We start from the raw sequence: 16,683 nt of genomic DNA on the forward strand, positions 1-16,683 counted from the left end.
GGCTCGTGGTTTGAGACTGTAATGGACAAAATCATTGCTTAATTCTGGTATCCACGTGTCTTGTTCTTCACAGACCTCTCCTCTAAGACCTTGATTTCAGTTTTTGGATTGGAAGGGGAAATTTGCATTGTAGAATGGCATCTGAGAGAACTGATTATTGCTACATAAATTAAAATAATTGCAGGCGGAACGGGTGAGTTGGAAAGCAAAAGCATGCTACAAAGGAAAGAACTGGAAAGAAGATATAAGGAGAAAAAATATGAGTTTTTTTTTGTGTGTGTATTATTTTTGGTTTTGCGTGTTATTTCATGTAATGGATTTTACCTCTAATGTCTAATTAATCCTTATAGCTCATCCTAAGCGAACACAAAAAAGGATAGCCATTTATGGCTCCAGTCATGGTAACTACTTCAAAATGCTACATCAAATTTAATTAATTCTATATATTTCTGCATGCTTCAGAGTCATCTTTTGCTGTTATTAACTTATTTTGAAGCATATATAATCAAAACCGTTTAATCTTGCTTCCTGTGCTTCACCTGTAGGCTCAGCAGTCACATTTCTCAGCAGCTAACTCAGAAGTCGGATGGACTGAGGTGGCGGTGAGCCTGGGCAACAATTCCTTCCCCACTTAAATGTGTCAAGCTTAGAAAGCTTAAATAGTATTAAGAAGAAGAGGACAACAAACATTTAGAATGAACATTGAAACAGATATCACCATAAAAATAAAGCATTTCAATTATTATTTATTTGCTTTTCATTTTTTTTCTCAGTCTAAAGCTCTAACACGTTCATTACAACTCCACAAATGCTGTGATTGATCTAAATGTGTTTTCACTCTTTAAATATTTGGCCAGCTCTGCTTTCGGTCAGCTGTACTCTGCAGCAGCACTACCACTGCTGCTGGAAGTCAGGCTCCTGGCTCGAGAATGCTCACCCCACCCAGCAGCATGGTGCATACTGCTGTGCCCCCGGTAATTAATGAAATTAATGAATGCCCTCTACATGGGGTTATGTCCAGTGCTAGTAGCAATGCAGTTGGAGGGAGGCGGGTGAGTTTTGGACACTGGTTAGCACGTTTGTCCCCCCAGAAGGTGCTTGACTCGTGGGAGCACTGTGCGAGCAGCGATGCATGCACCTGGCTGCCTCAAGCATCCCCTGCACCCTGCGGGTGGGACTCTGCCTCACACACCCTTCTCCTGCCTCAGTGGCTTTATGGTTGCTTCATGTGGTTCAGGGAAGGCAGCTGAGTCACCATCCTGAGAGATCTTCAAAAAGCATGTAGATGTAGTACTTAGTGACATGTTTAATGGTGGACTTAGCGGTGCTAGGTTAAATGGGACCGCAAATGAACGATGGGTTATATTTTCTTTCCCAATCCCATCCTGGAGGCCTGAGCACAGACACGAGACCCTCCACAGCAGTGGGCAGGCCTTGGGTTTGCTGTGCCAGGCTCAGCCAACGACCCCTAGCTGGGACTGGTGCGGCGAGCAATGTGTTGGGAGATGGTGTTTGACTGGTTTCAATGCTCATCACTTTCATTCAGAGACATTAGCTTCAGGTTTAGTTCAGAACCTTTATTAGCCATCATCACCTTCTGATCATTTCTCTCTATAGAAGTAAAATGACGATGTAATTCTCCCCAAATGTATTCTCTGGATGAGTTTGTCAGTGTGGGCTTCCCAAAAATAAAGCAAGCTAATATTCCTTCTAATTTGTGTGAATGTGGTTACCTTCCAAACCAATAACTCAGCATGTTCTTCATTATTTTAGTGTTTTAATATTTTTTGTCTTTCTTACCCCTTAGCTACAATACTAAAAATAGGCAGGCATGTTTTCCTTACTATAAATATGTTTCTGTTAAAAGCATCTCATCTAAATATTCCTTGGGGAAATTACATATCTATCTATATATAAAGTAATTTTATCTTGGAACACTTGATCTTTGACACAAATGCATTTCCAGGACGCAAAGGAATATCAGGTGATATGTCATCTTCCCTCTGAATTTCAATCGCAAGTGGCATTTCCTGAGAAGAGAGGGAAGGTGAGCAGGGCGAGCGCTGTGCTGCCGCGAGGGTCAGGTGCGCGACCTCCGCTCCGAGCTGCGAGGAGCCTGCCTTGAATGTCAATCGCTGCAGTCACCGCACGGCAGCAGCTCTCCTCTGTGCCACGAACATACATCTGTACTCCCAGCCTCACATTGCCTTCCAAAGTGCAATCTCTAACATTGCAAAACAGTTTATTTTTTTCTATTTTTATTAATTGTGAACTGTGAATTGTGAAGTTTTCAGGAACTGTTCTACCTGACTTATTCGTGTATTTATTGGCATAAAGGCAGTGGCTGACCGACCATGATGTCAGCCATAAATAACGACTGAAGAGAGCCATTTTAGCCTGAGAGCCACAGTAGACAAACATACATTGGCCAATGCTAATGCATTCAAAAATCAACCCAGCAAGGATATTCAGCATTTTTCATAGATATTTATGATTCTGCAAAATTAGCAAATCGTGCTTAAGTAGATGAGTCTTTTTAGCCTGAAAACAAAAATAAAGCAGGAACAGCATTGTGTAAATCTAGAACACTGAAAGTGAGTCAAGGGAAATAACAGACCTTGTTTAAAGATGAATTTCTAATGAGATATGATGAGAAACTTATCCAGCATGATTCGGGTAATAAACACAGCAGCTCCAATTTATGTGGAAGAGGGAGTGTAACTCTACTGCAGTCTTGTCCAGGAAGCTGTAGGAAAACCTGTTAATAATAAGGTGCAGAGCAGATGTGCTGATGATAGCATGGTATTTTTCAGTGGGCTGGGGCCCTGGTGAAGAAGTGTTTAATGCCCGCAATGCGTGGGTCTGAGCCACAGTCTGCCAGTTCCTCCCAGGCCTCAGAGGGTCCCCGCTCTCCTCTCCTGAAGACCCACAGCCAGAGCTTGTCACTTTTCTTCTTCTTCTGTGTTATAATCCTGCTTTCTCCCTACAGCTTCACTCTATTTTCCTTTCCAGTTGGCATTTCTCTCCCTTTGAGTTACCCTCTCTGTCATCCGATGGTGTCCTTGCTATTTTTGAGCCTAGTTGAAGCATATTTGAACTCATCCTTTTTTGCTGGTGACAGTACGTGGCATAAGGGTGATGCAGGGACCACTGGCCTGCAAATATGTTCACCGAGAACTTCTAATTAAAAATAGCTGTTAAAAGTCCTCAAATAAAGTGTGATTGTGAATGGTTCCCTGCTCCCCAAAGAACATAGCGAACATTATAATTAGCTTACAAATAAATGTAAATAAAAAAGACTGCTGTAATAAGAAGCCTGGATACTCGTGACCATTGCAATAGTAAAAGTTGCCACTGTGATGAAAATTAATTACGTTTATGTACTGTTTGTGAGCAGGCCATTCGGTATAGAACAATAGCTAGAGAGAAAAAGCTTTTACAATTCTATTAGTTGTAATGGATTTGTAGGTTCAAGCGCATGATTTATCATCTGAGTTCCACCCAAGATGAAAAGCAATACGTAGAGCTAATTAATTAGCAGTGCCAGTAATTAACTGTTCCCCAGGTGCTCATGTTTTCCCAGGATGACAGGATGGATGGCATCCAGCACACGACTCACAGCACCCCGCACAAGGCAGGAGGGTGGCCGTCCCTGCACTGAGCTGCTGCAGCCACCCCGTGCCCCCGGGCAGCAGCCGCGTGCCCTGCGCCTGGACATGGGGACACGGGGAGGGACCCTGCGGAGCCCTGCTGGGGCTGAGGGGTGGCCATCTGCACCCCACTGACCAGCCCCGGCCTGCCCCAGACCCTCTTTGGGGCTGCACGGTGGGCCTCCTGGCCAGATGGATGGACGGACAAACCTCGCTGGGGCCCCTGCCACCGTCAGCCAAGAGCCAAGCGCCACGCCAACATATGAAGCCATGCCTTGGGTTTGCAGCGAAGGGTCATCCCAGCAGATGGCACGGCTTCTTCTGCTTTGGGTGCGTGGCACTCATTAACCATTTTTTCTCTCGCTCGTTCTGCAAATGCTTTTCCAGTATCAAGGCTGCTGTCTCTGCGCTGCGTCAGAAGTGCTGGTGCTTTATAGGCTCAGGCGAGCATCAGCATAGAATTACAGCTGAAGCCTTGATTCTCTTGAGACTGCACTGGATGGATTAAATACACGTCCCAAACACTTTTCTAAAAGCTTCAAAGCCAGGAGAAAAAAAATAACAACTTAAATCTCTAAGAACTATGCCTTTATTTATCAGTTGAAATAAAACTGATGCATTATGCATTTCAGGGATGCATTAATGTTCATGTTACTTGAGAGAAGGGAGGGCTGAATTTACAGCTCTGCCTGGCGCACCTGGAGGCCAGCCTGGAGGCAGGGCACCACCGCTGAGAGGCCAAGTGATGGAGGAAAAGAAAAGATGGGGCTCAGAAAGCTCCAGCAGCGCAGCCGCATGCAGATCTCGATGGAGGGCAGCATGGGGGATCAGGCAGTGCCATGACACAGCCGGGGCAGCACAATTACGTGGGCTGGAGCTGGATGTGCTGCTGCTGCTGTAGCGCCGGCACCAGGCTGCCAGAAATGCTGCCTCCAGAATCATCCAGCATTAAGAGCTGTCACAGGTCCCCTCCCCGCCTTCTGTCACCACTGCCAAGGTGCAGACCCTTTCCATGTTCATAGTGGCACTTCTGTATGAGGAAATGATCATCTCTGCTGTAATTTGTCCCCCAGCAGCTCCAAAATCTGAGGATGAGGAAGCTCGTTTCTGCGACCTCAGAGCTGATGCCACTCTGGTGCTGGCCATCACAGCCTGGTGCCCCTGCGGATTGTAACCACCACTACCCTTACCCACGGGTCCGCCTGCAGCGATAAGACCCCTGCACACAGGCGGGGGGTGACGGCCGCTGGTCGGGGGGAGTAGCTTGTGGTACCAGCCCTTGTCCTTGCGAAGGAAGGCTGTGCTTTCTCTACAGCCACGCTGGGGCTGAGCAGAGCCAGCTGCAGGCTGCAGGCAGCAGCTCCCAGGGGCACGGCTCACCGCCCTCCGCCCGCTGCCGTCCCCACATCTCTGCTGCTGCCTGCCGCGGGGGCGGGAGGCGCTGGAGATGCTGAATAAAGGTGGATAAGATTGTTCCTGCTGAACTGAGGAGGTGTCTGGCTTCAGATGCATCTTTACGGCTTACAGTGGGACGTATTGTGCCCCTGGCATGGAGCCGTCCCACCCCGGCTGGCCTGGGAACAGAAGCAGCACGCTGCTCCCAGCGCCGAGGAGCAGGAGTCCTGGCATGGCCCAGCCCGGCCCAGCCGGCACTCAGCGGAAACACCCTGTGCGGATACGTGACCTTCTCTTGCTTTGAAGCTAGTGTCGTTTGCGCTTTTAAAACACGGTTTCTAGCAACAATTGTTCCAATTCCTGGAACAATCTGTCAAATTTTAATATTTCTTAAACAAAAGATCAGTTGAAATAAACATTCTTTCTGGATTCTCCTTTATTTCCAGAAAAACACATATGAGACACAGGGAAGAGGTTTCTCTCAGTGCCCACTCCCCAGCCCCTGTGCTTTTTCTTACAAACCCAGGCTAAAAACATTTCCCCACAACTTTGGCCCTTGTGAAAAGTGCTTTAATGTACTTTGTGTAGGGTGCTAAACTTTAAAACTACACGGAAACTCCTCGCTACTGATGAAGGCAAATAATCAGCCTTTAAATGCATGATTCTAATCTTGGCTCCTTCAGTTGTGTTGGCTTTTATTTTATTTACGTGCACTCTAAAAATGTTGGCTGTGAACTGTAAGTGGTTGAATGGTCTTAACAGTACGGTTCAAAAGGAGATGCAACAAATATCCTTAAATATGCTCTTTAAAATGGAAATTACAATTATCAATGTCTGAAGGAAAATAAAATAGAAAAGTGATGCACTCATTCCAATATTTATTATATGAAACAATCATAAAGGCTAAAAATAAAGCGTTTTCATTTAGCTAGTTAGCTCATTAAAAACATTTCTACGGTAAGATCCTACAGAGGGACAATCAATCTGCCAAAAGAAATTTTTTTACTGTTAAAAAGCCCCCAGGAGATGGGACTGAGGTGCCCAACCATAGGTGTCAGCAGCATAGTGAAACCCTGTGGCACCTGCAGGACTGCCGGCCCCCTCTGCACCAGGTCTGCGATCTGCCAGCCCCATGCTGTGGGTGCCCTGGGATCTCCAAAACGGAGCGGGGTGCGTGCACAAACACCTGGATCTGTCCCTCTGCACTTCAAGGAGACCATTTAAAACTGCAGGAGAAGCTAGCAACACCCCCCTTGTGGTTCTGGTCAGGCTGCGGGAAACGCTCTCAGAGAGCTTTGCAGGTTTGGGCACGCTGAGGTTCCCCTGAGACCCCTGCAAGTGCCCCTAGCAAGCAAAGGTCCGCATGAGCTTTCCTGGGGACCCTGCCCCGAGTGAGCCAGGAACAGAGCTCCTGGGGCTGGGTTTGCACCTAGGATCTGCCTGCTGCCTGGCCCACGGGAGGGCGAAGGGCTGCCCACGTGCTGGTGCCAAGAGAGAAGCAGCACTCGGAGGTCTCTGAAGCACAGCTCCTGTCTTCCAGTAAGAGTATGGATCAATTAGTAAATTAATAACTGATTATTATTGACTGACTGGTGCTGATTCACACTGGTTACATCAAGTCCTCTGACAGACTCCCTGATTAGCAAAGTCTGCACCATTCACACATTCTCTTGCTGACTTTTCTGATGTTCACAGCAATGGCGAGACAATTCGGAGCTGTCCTGCCAAGCGCAGAACATTTCAGATTTATAAATGTGGAGGGCTGCACATGCCAGGCAAGCATTTTCAGGGAGAAGGTAATTCATCGTTATAAATCACAGTTAGAAGACACATAATCATTTGTTATTAAACGAACAGAGGATAAATCAAGCACTGAGTGTAACTCTAAGAAACACTACAAAAATGACGGGGCAGGTAATGGGAAAAACAGACAATCTGGCAGGAACCGAGCCTCCATGGGACCAACGCTCCACCGGCTTGCTGGGCTGTGATATGTCAGTAATAACGGTGATGACTAGCTCTGTGTTGGCATGGTGAGGGAAGTTTCCTGTGCTTACATGCCATGACCTGTGTTATTGATTCAAAAGATGCAGCTGATTGGGATCAGAGTGCAAGTACCTGGGAGCAGTAGCTCATGGGAAGAAGAAGAAGTTCTGTATCTTCCGTTACTAAATTACTCACAATTTATGGAAAGTGAAATTACTGGTAGCCTCCACTTAGTGCTGGAATGGCTGAACGACAGCAAGCACCAGATCCCCATCAACACCATGCCACAGCTGGCTGCCTCTGGCATGCTGTGGGTGGTTTCCTTCCTCCAGGCAATGCCCCACCTGATGGGATGCTGGATTACAGGGACAGCGGTCTGTTCTCATGAAGATGCATGGAGATCTGCAATTTACTTCCATTTTTCTTCCCCTCCTCATTACCGTGTGTTCCTGGCTTCCTGTCTTTGCTCTCGCTGGCAGCCTGAGCACTGGGAGAGTTCTTCTGGTGCAGGGGAGCCCCTGCAGCTGGCAGGGGGTGGGAGGCCGAGATGGTGTCCCCATGCCTCGGCTGGCCCCCGTGCGCCTGCACCTTTGCCCTGCTCCTGGGGGAGACACAGCCACCCCGTGCAGCTGGACCCCCATCGCAGCTCATATTGCCCAGCACCGTGGTGCACAGCACTGCCAGCAAGTCCTCTCCCAGTGCTGCATCTGCACAGCCTTGCAGATATGGGGCAACTTGGCCCTCAACCCAGTGGAGCATGTCCCTCTGCTGTTGTACATAGGGGCTAGGCAGTGCCTCTCAGTTTTTAGTGGGCAAAGAAGGGGTCATAAATGGTAAATGTGTACTAGAATTTGCACTGAATTATTGCATAAGAACAAAAAAAATTAGGACTGCAGAAAAAAATGTAGTGTGATGCTGAGGTATCACCCAGTTTGCACAGACCTTCTCCCTTCCTGGCTTGACAGAGATCTCATCGGTTTACATTTTAACTTCATCTGGCTGTTGAAAGCAGTGCCTTAAAATGTTTTCACAGAAAATGATCCTTAATATGAAGTTCAGACTGATGGAAGACATCCATTCTGCTTGCAGCAATGGCCATGCTGACAGAGCATTTTTCCCTGGCCGGTGTACGTCCTGTGCTGTGCCTGTGCCTCCCCAAGCTTTGTATCCAATTAGGCAGTGTCACAGCTACTGCCAGCTCCTGCTTTCCTGGTCCACATCTGCGTTCAGCTGCGAGACATAAACTGGACTTGGACAGGTTCCTATCCCATGACAAGGTAGACTGCAGGATGTTTAATTTATCTGCATAAAGCGTTCATATATTACGTTACATCAAATCTAAAATCTCATTAATCAGTTACAAATCATTATGATTGAAGCTCATCAGCAGTCTAAAGATCATTCTGAGCTCCTCACTGGGTACCAGTGGTACCCTCACTGGGTACCAGTGAGGTGGAATAGAGTTGTGGGTGCCAAAATCTACATTTGTATCATTCTGGTACTGGTTACAGGAGCAGAAGGAGTCAGCAAGCCACCCAGGAACCAGACGCCAAGTCAACGAGCGGAGGGAGCTGGAAAAGCAGTGGGAAGGCACAAAGGAGCACATCCAGCGTGGCTGCGGGCACCCAGTGCTGAATTCGTCCCCGCACCCAGACTTTGTCAGGAGAACAGCTTGTGTCTGGGGGTGGGGGGTAGGAAAAAAGTCGCTTTGAGATTAGCCACTGCTTCTGGGTTGCTGCTGTGGTTTGTTTCCATCTGTGGGCCTTCTGAGCCCATCTGAAAGCAGGCAGCAGAATACAGATGTAACGAATGATACACTGTCATGAGGACAAGATTGCTGCCACCTTAATACACCCTCAAAGCAAAGGAATAAAGAGAAGAAGATAAATCCAGCAGGATATACAATGCCTTTAGAAATATTTATTTTTTATAATATTTTCTCACAATGCAATGCCAGAGAGCTATTAAATACAAATATGAAGTTCATAGCTTGCACAAGCTTCCAAATGTCTGATAATAAATGTCCACGTACATGTGAAACGCATTTAAATTTAAATAACATATTCGATCCAAAATGTAATGCCCGAAATGACATTTTAAAAAGTTGCAGCGTGATTCTCTAAGCAAAAATCAAAAGAGAAAACTGATAATTCTGCGAGGCGGCCCCTGCCCAGAACAGACGGCCTACGTGGCTGCCCCCAGCACCGATGCTGGGCAAACAGCAATGCTTCGGGCAGGCAGCGAGCCCAGGCCGTGCTGCCCCTTGCGCTGCAGGTGGGGTTCCCATGCCGGGCCTGGCCGGCCATGTGCCCAGCGGCCTTCTGCCGCCCCGCTCCTCCAGCAGGTTTCCTGTGCTTCGGTCTGAAACCTCGGCCTCGTCACAATGGGATCATGAAGGCTTTTTAGGCTTGCACGTATGATTATAATGCTGTGGCTCACCTCCTGATGCATTATTTAAAGTATTGGCTTACTTTCTGGGCTAAAAGCTCAGTCACAGTTGTACAACTCCATTCTAATTCTCTTCTCTTTTTTCATTTGTCTTTCTACAGAGTTGTTCAATTTTCAGTTGCAAAGGTTATGAGTGCAACCACAGTAGGGGTGTCATACAAAATAAAGCAATAATAGCTCTTCCTAGTCTGCACTGTGTAGTTTCTCATAGCACATTTATCACTGCAGGGCCATCGGGCTTTCCAGACATGCACCAGGAGATGCAACCGGTACCTCTCATCTGCTGCTGGAACTTCCACTCCTCCTCCAGACAAACAAGCACAGAAGAGGGGAAGGAAAGCAGCAGTAAGCTCCGGTATTGCTTTACATTAATTTTGACAGCGTTAAGATTAATGCTATCTCCTCTCATTTATCAGATGGTGGGAGAATGTCCAGTAGCTGGGACCGAAACCATACTTTGCCGTGTGCTGTAAAAGGCATTATTATTTGTGGTCATGCTAGAAAAAATGTTCTTCTGCTTATTTTACCAGAACTGTGCTCATAAGTCATGAGTGTACATGTCATCTACCCACCAGCTGCTGTCCCCACTCATCCCTCAGGCAAAATTCAATCACAGCTTTTCATAAATAAAGGATTTGGGGTCTGCTCTGTGTCAGTACAGTTGCAGGGTCTGATTAAGCAGGATGGTGCTGCTGATGTGCTCCACTGCAGCAGGTTGGGGAGTTAAATGGCATTCGTGTCCTCTCAGTGTCAGGACAGCAGCATAAAGCATCTGGACATTAGCAAAAAGACACTGTCAATGATCTGCCACTTTGGTCACCAACCCACAAGTGACTTTAATAAATTATATTAGAGTTTTGTTTTGACTCTACGTTTGAGGACTCAGAATATTTGGCAATATTGTTAGCATTCAGACTAAAAGTTTTGTTTTACCTGTAAGAAATTAATTTAATTTCCCAGTTGATAAAAGCATGCATCAGATTTAGAAGGGCAAAGACAACTCTGAAAAATTAGTATAGCTCCAGAATCTTCATATACACTGTAGTGGGTTTACATGGCAAGGTTTTGGTAGTGGGGGAGCTGCAGGGGTGACTTCTGTGAGCAGAGCCCAGCAGCTGCCCCATGTTAGATAAAGGCCAGCTCCATCTGGCTCCAAAAGGGACCCACTGCTGGCCAGAGCTGAGCAAATAAGTGATCTTGTTTGTGCCTCTGTGAGAGCATATTTAAGAAAGGGGAAAAAAAAAATGCTGGGGAACAGCAGCTGGGAGAGGGGGGTGAGCGGCAGCCCTGCAGCCCCCAAGGTGAGTGGAGCAGGAGGGCAGGAGGTGCTCCAGGCACACAGCAGCAGTTCCCCTGTGGCCTGTGGAGAGGCCCCTGGTGGAGCAGGCTGTCCCCCTGCACCCATGGGTCCCACACGGAGCAGATCTCCACGCTGCAGCCCGTGGAGGAGCCCCCGGTGGAGCAGGTGGATGTGGTCTGGAGGAGGCTGCGGCCCATGGAGAGCCCCCGCAGGAGCAGGCCCCAGGCCGGAGCTGCAGCCCGTGGAGAGGAGCCCCCGCAGGAGCAGGGGGTCTGGGGGGAGCTGCCGCCCACCCGTGGGGGACCCGTGCTGGAGCAGTTTGCTCCTGGGGGATGGACCCCGTGGTACGGAGCCATGTGGGAGCAGTTCTTGAAGAGCTGCTGCCTGTGGGAAGTCCACATAGGGTCAGTTTGGGAAGGACGGCATCCCATGGGAGGGACCCCACGGGGAGCAGGGGCAGAGAGGGACCGTGAAGGAGTGGCGGTGATGAAGCGTCAGGGACTGACCGCAGCCCCCATTCCCCATTCCCCTGCCCCGCTCAGGGGGAGGAGGTGGAAAAGGGCGGATGGTTTTAATTTGTTTTCTTTCTCACTTCTCTAGCTAGTTAGTAGTATGTAATAAATTTCTTTAATCTCCCTATGCTGAGTCTGTTTTGCCGTTGATGATAATTGTTGAGCGATCTCCCTGTCCTTGTCTCAACCCTTGAGCCCTTTGCATCATATTTTCTCCCCCTTTCCCTCTGAGGACGGAGAGTGAGAGAGCGGTCGTGGTGGAGCTCAAATGCCCATCTGAGTAAAACCACCACAACCACGCATCATGTCTTCTTCACTGTCTGACTCTGAAAAAAAAAATTAACAAAATTAAAAAAAAATCTACCTCCGGACAAATGCCCTGATCTGGAGGTCAGGAGATATTGCTTCATGAACCTGTCTTGAGTCTTGCTGCTAAATTTCCTCCATCTCACAAGGAATCCAGATGCATTCACTGGGTCGAGCCTCCCCTGTCCCAGACAGTTTCTGTGGCCTCAGCTATGGCACCTGGGTGTCTGGTGTGCAGCTGGGCACTGAGAGCTGTGAGGTAAAGGAACTAAAGATCACAAGACACTCTGATACTTCCATTCTGGAGGTCAGAGAAAAATGTTATTGTGAAAATGCACGGGGGATGCAAAACATTAGAGCTGTTACGCTGGTCAGACAGAAGGTCCGTCTGGCCAAGATGTTATTCCCAGAAGTCCATACTTACTGTGAACTTTCACTTGCAGCTCACTGGCTGTGACCAATGTCTCCATTGGCTAGGTATTTCTCCCAGAGCTTCCAAATCCTTGAAGGTCCCCTTCTCCCTTCCTCGGCTCAAGGATGCAGGAGGTACAGGGACATGGATGTTATATTGGAAAGAATGAGGAGAAACAGGACAACAGCAGGTCTGCAGTGAGGGCAGTAGCTGTCCTGTGGTAAACCAGTGGATTTTCATTCCTGTCATCAATTATAAGATAGAAGTTTGTGCCTTGCTTTTTTTTTTTTTCTTTTGCTACATCTTTACTCTGTTTTAATGAGTATCTGAACTGAAGGACACACAAACATAAGAGCTTCCACCTATAATAACATTTAGGTTGTATGCTGAACAAGCTCTTACAGTTTCTTTGTGAATCAAGCATGTATGTACCAGATATGTATCAGCTGAGGGAGCTGTCAGTCTGGCCTTCACTTGCCATTGGCTCAGTTCTGTAAGGGGTCAGCCTGGAACTGAAATTCCTACCTGAAACTGCACTATGGGGGGAATATGTTTATATCTGCACACAGTTTATCTTCAGACACATATATAGCTTGGCAATCACAACAGATGTTCTTCGGCAGTAGCGAGCCACATGTTTGCTGAGATTGATCCCCAGATAATTTTTTTCCAGAAGCTGACTGACTCGTCTTTCCTCTGGGTTGCATGCATGTGTCCATGAGCAAAGCAGTGACAGAGAAGGCAGCAGCCTCTTGTGAGCAGAAGGTGCTGCCAGGAGCCTTGCTTCCACTATGCAGATTTTTGAGTGTCCCATTCATTTTCTCTCTGCAAAGATAAAGTGCTCTATGTAAATAGCATATTTAAATGTGTGGCTTTAACCAAAAAGTAAAGAGAACCACCTTAACTCTTTGGTCTAGCAGTTACATGGGACTTCTCTGCTCATGTAATGAAAGTTTGTTTGCCAAAAGTCTCTAAGTACTCATGATTTTATTGTAATGCTCTTATCCTCTAAACACTTTGAGCTGTTGCATTTTGTTTATTGCCAGCTACTTGTCAATTAATCATCATCAACCTCTTAGCAAACGTATGCCAATGATGGTTCCTCTCTTTTGCTCATGGATCAGCATTTTCTTTATATACATCCTCAAGATATCTGTGAGTTTATAAGCCACATCAGATCCCAATTCTGTTTTTAATGACTGCATAACTTCAACCAGTTACTTCATATAAAGGAATCAGGGCAATTAGAAGTAGAAAGTTGTATGAGGTCGCAAGTAATCTTGCCAATGCATGGCTGTTCCCCAGAGTCCGTTTGCTAGAAACCTTTAAAATAGACTCAGATTAAATGATTTTTTAGACATATGCTCACTGAATAGTTGCTCAGAGCTTGACATGTAAATCACAGACATATAACAGTGAAATAGGAATAATCTTAATGTGAAAGTCTATATTTCTTCCTAGTTATTTGGAAAATCTTTTCTGGATTTAAGCAATTTTCAAGCAGCTTTGAGAGCAAAATGCAACGTAATTCCTAATTCTGCACTCAGTGAGCCAGGAGCCATTACAGATGTGGTAGAGTCTTATTTCACTATGCATCAATGTTAAATTGTATCTCATGTTCTCATTTTTCTTCTGAAATACAATTTCCATATGGATTACTTGTAAAATATAATGCATATGTAATTTTAAACATGGCTGGGAGATGTTACATTCACACTGGAATGGAGCAGAGTGTTCAAAATTCAGAGGGAACACAAAGCTGGGGTAAACAGTCAATTTAACTTCCTTTCAAGTTTACCATATTCTTACACAATACCACTTTCCCTGAAATTGTAAGGAAGTGATAGTTCAATTTTCCTCCTGGAACACTCATCATGCAAGAAGAATAGAAAATGTAATAATGCTTTAAACTTCATTTACTTTTACCTACCTGTTTTGACTAGCAAGACTTTTATCATAAAAATCGGGTAACCTGTGGCACCTAAAACAATACGTGCCTGGGTAAAACATGATGCTCTTTGTTAACATGCCTGCATTACTTTATGAATCCTAAGATTTTTACATCTGCTAAGTGTCTAGATATTAAGATTATTAGTCTCTTGATAGACAAGTTGGATAGATAGAAAAGCAGTCAACAAGGGCTTTTTCTCTCCTCTTTCTCTTTCTTTAAAAAGAAACATGACAGAATGACTAGTCTATAATATAATTTAGTAGTGATTGCAAAATTTTCAACTCTAATTGTATAGAAATTGGATTTATGTATTAAAAAAAAACATGCTCAGCAACCACTGCAGAAAGTCCTAGGGAACCTGTGACGTATTTCCTGTCTGTGGAGGATAAGCAAAACAGACAGCAAGCTACTCTGCTTGTCAGCATGCTCAGAAAACGGCATTTCACGAGTCTCACCCAACCATTTGGCATTAAAGTAGTAAGCTGTGTCTCTAGGCTAGGGTTAGGGGTTTTATATGCAAGTCTTCATTTTGGCCGTATTTGACAGTTCCTTTGGAGGTTCCAAATGCAGCAAAGCCAAGGATGGAGTGTGGCAGGGCCTGGAGAGCCCCAGTGGGGGTGAACAGGAGAGGCCAGCAACAAACGTGGCTCAGTAATGCGCCTGCCTGAATTGCAGCATCTTGCAAAGACTGTACATAAAAGCACTAACACAGCAAACCACTTAGCCCTTCATTGGAGTCTGAGAAACATTTATGTCCATTTTTGCTTATTTAACACTTTAGGAATATTATGTCACTAAACCGTAATACTCCTCACACATCTTCTTCCCTTCTTTTGTTTGGGTCAGCTACAGTTAAAGCATCAAGCAGGGCTGGACATAATTCCCTGGAGATTTAAATGGGGATTCCTATTAAATGGTTTTACTTTGGTAAATGTGTGTCTTCATAATAATAGCCCACCATCATCCACTACCATGTTACTGATAGCAAATCACCGAGTATTGTATAAAGTGATCCGAAGTTGGGCTTATCCTTGGCTGTTTCTTCTCTGGTGCAGAAGCATGTGCTTTCAAATGCGCTTTCTGTTCCACACTGTTCCTGCCTCTATACAAGCTACAGGCAGTGCCAGTGGTACTGCATCTTTCTACATACACCTTAGCAAACAGGTGTTTTTAACACCTATAGGCTCTCCAACTGCCTCTCTGCAGTTTCCAAGTATTACTCTACTTATCGATGACATTACTACTTCCAATGTCTTTGTAATTTTCTCTCTTGTTCTCACTGATTTTTCTCTGGTTCAGAAACCTGGTTTGTTGTTGTTGTTGTTTTTTAGATAGTTACCTTTTCATCATTATCCCTGGAGGTAAGCATCTGCTGTTCTTTGAAATGCATCCTTTGCCTTAGGATTCTATTGCACCTTCTTGACACTGTACTTCCCTATGTCCTTCAAGCTTTCTTTCCCTGTAACATCCGTTTGGGTTCTCTAAAGCTCAAAACACTGAACTTCTCCTTTTCAGGAATCTCTTTTTTGTTCTTATCACTTTTCTCCAGCATAATCTCTTCTTTGAATGATTTGTAGAAAAGTTCCATCTGCCATTATCATTATCGATTCTTTCAGCTTCTACATGAAGTATTGTATGCTTTTTTTTTTTCCCAAATATTAAGTCAACGTTATTTTGCTAGCACTGGAGCTCTCCCACCTATTCTAAATTAAAACATCCAAACTCCTTTTCTTGCTCCATACTTGGAGGCCAGATGACATGGCTCCTGGGGGGTGCAGGGGCAGTGGCTGGTGCACGAAGGGGTTGCTTTAGCACCTGGGCAGGGTGTGTAAGGTTTGGGGTGACAGGGACAGCACAGAGACACTGCTTGATGCTGCTGGGCAAGGAGAGCATTCCTTCACCTCTAGCAGGGGCAGCATGAGCAGCGAGAGCAGAGGCTGTCCCATGGGGGCACTAAGGGTGTACCCCAGTCACAAGCTGAAAATAAAATTATTGCAAGTCTTCCCTTTCTCTCATTCTTGTTTGCCATCACAGCTGTTAATTTAATGTATTAATTCTTGCAGATAATCCACCTGCCCTGAGGCTACAGCCCATCACCACGTATGTGCACGCTCCTGCAGCGCTCTGCGGCTCGCTGAGAGTCTGACAAACAACCTGCGAGCTGCAGCACATCGTGGACAAACCCTGTTATTTTGGGAAGGGAACAGACCGTGGTTCAGCAGTGACGTGCAGGTGTGCAATCTGCTTGCACCAAGGGGCTCTACAGCAGCAGCACATCCAGGAGCAGCCTCGCAGGACACGAACAAACGGGCGAGGTACAGGTGTGTTTCTGAGGACAGCTGCAGCCCTGTCCCCGTGCCAGGAGGACACTCCTGCCTGGCACTCTGCACGGGGAGCTGTCTGCGGCTTCCCCTGCCAGGGCACGAAGCGGGGTCGTCAGTGACACAGGCCAAGGTCTGCTGCCCGTGGGGGTGGCCATATGGATGCTGGGGACCAGAGGATGCAGTTGTGGAGCTGCAGCCTTATGCCTGCAAATACTGTGCAGGAATTGAGGCAGAGACAGAAAATTACCCCTTGGGGACCAGTTTTAACACTTGCATAGTTATTTATTTGCAGCTCTGGGGAAGAACAGTGTTGTCAAACACAGGCACAGGGTGCATAATTATTTGGACCCATTTTTGAAAGGGAACCAAGCGAAGCACTGCTGCCCCAGTAAGGAGTGC

This window comes from Cygnus olor, chromosome 5 (assembly GCF_009769625.2).
Source record: "Cygnus olor isolate bCygOlo1 chromosome 5, bCygOlo1.pri.v2, whole genome shotgun sequence".
Taxonomy (NCBI): Eukaryota; Metazoa; Chordata; class Aves; order Anseriformes; family Anatidae; genus Cygnus; species Cygnus olor.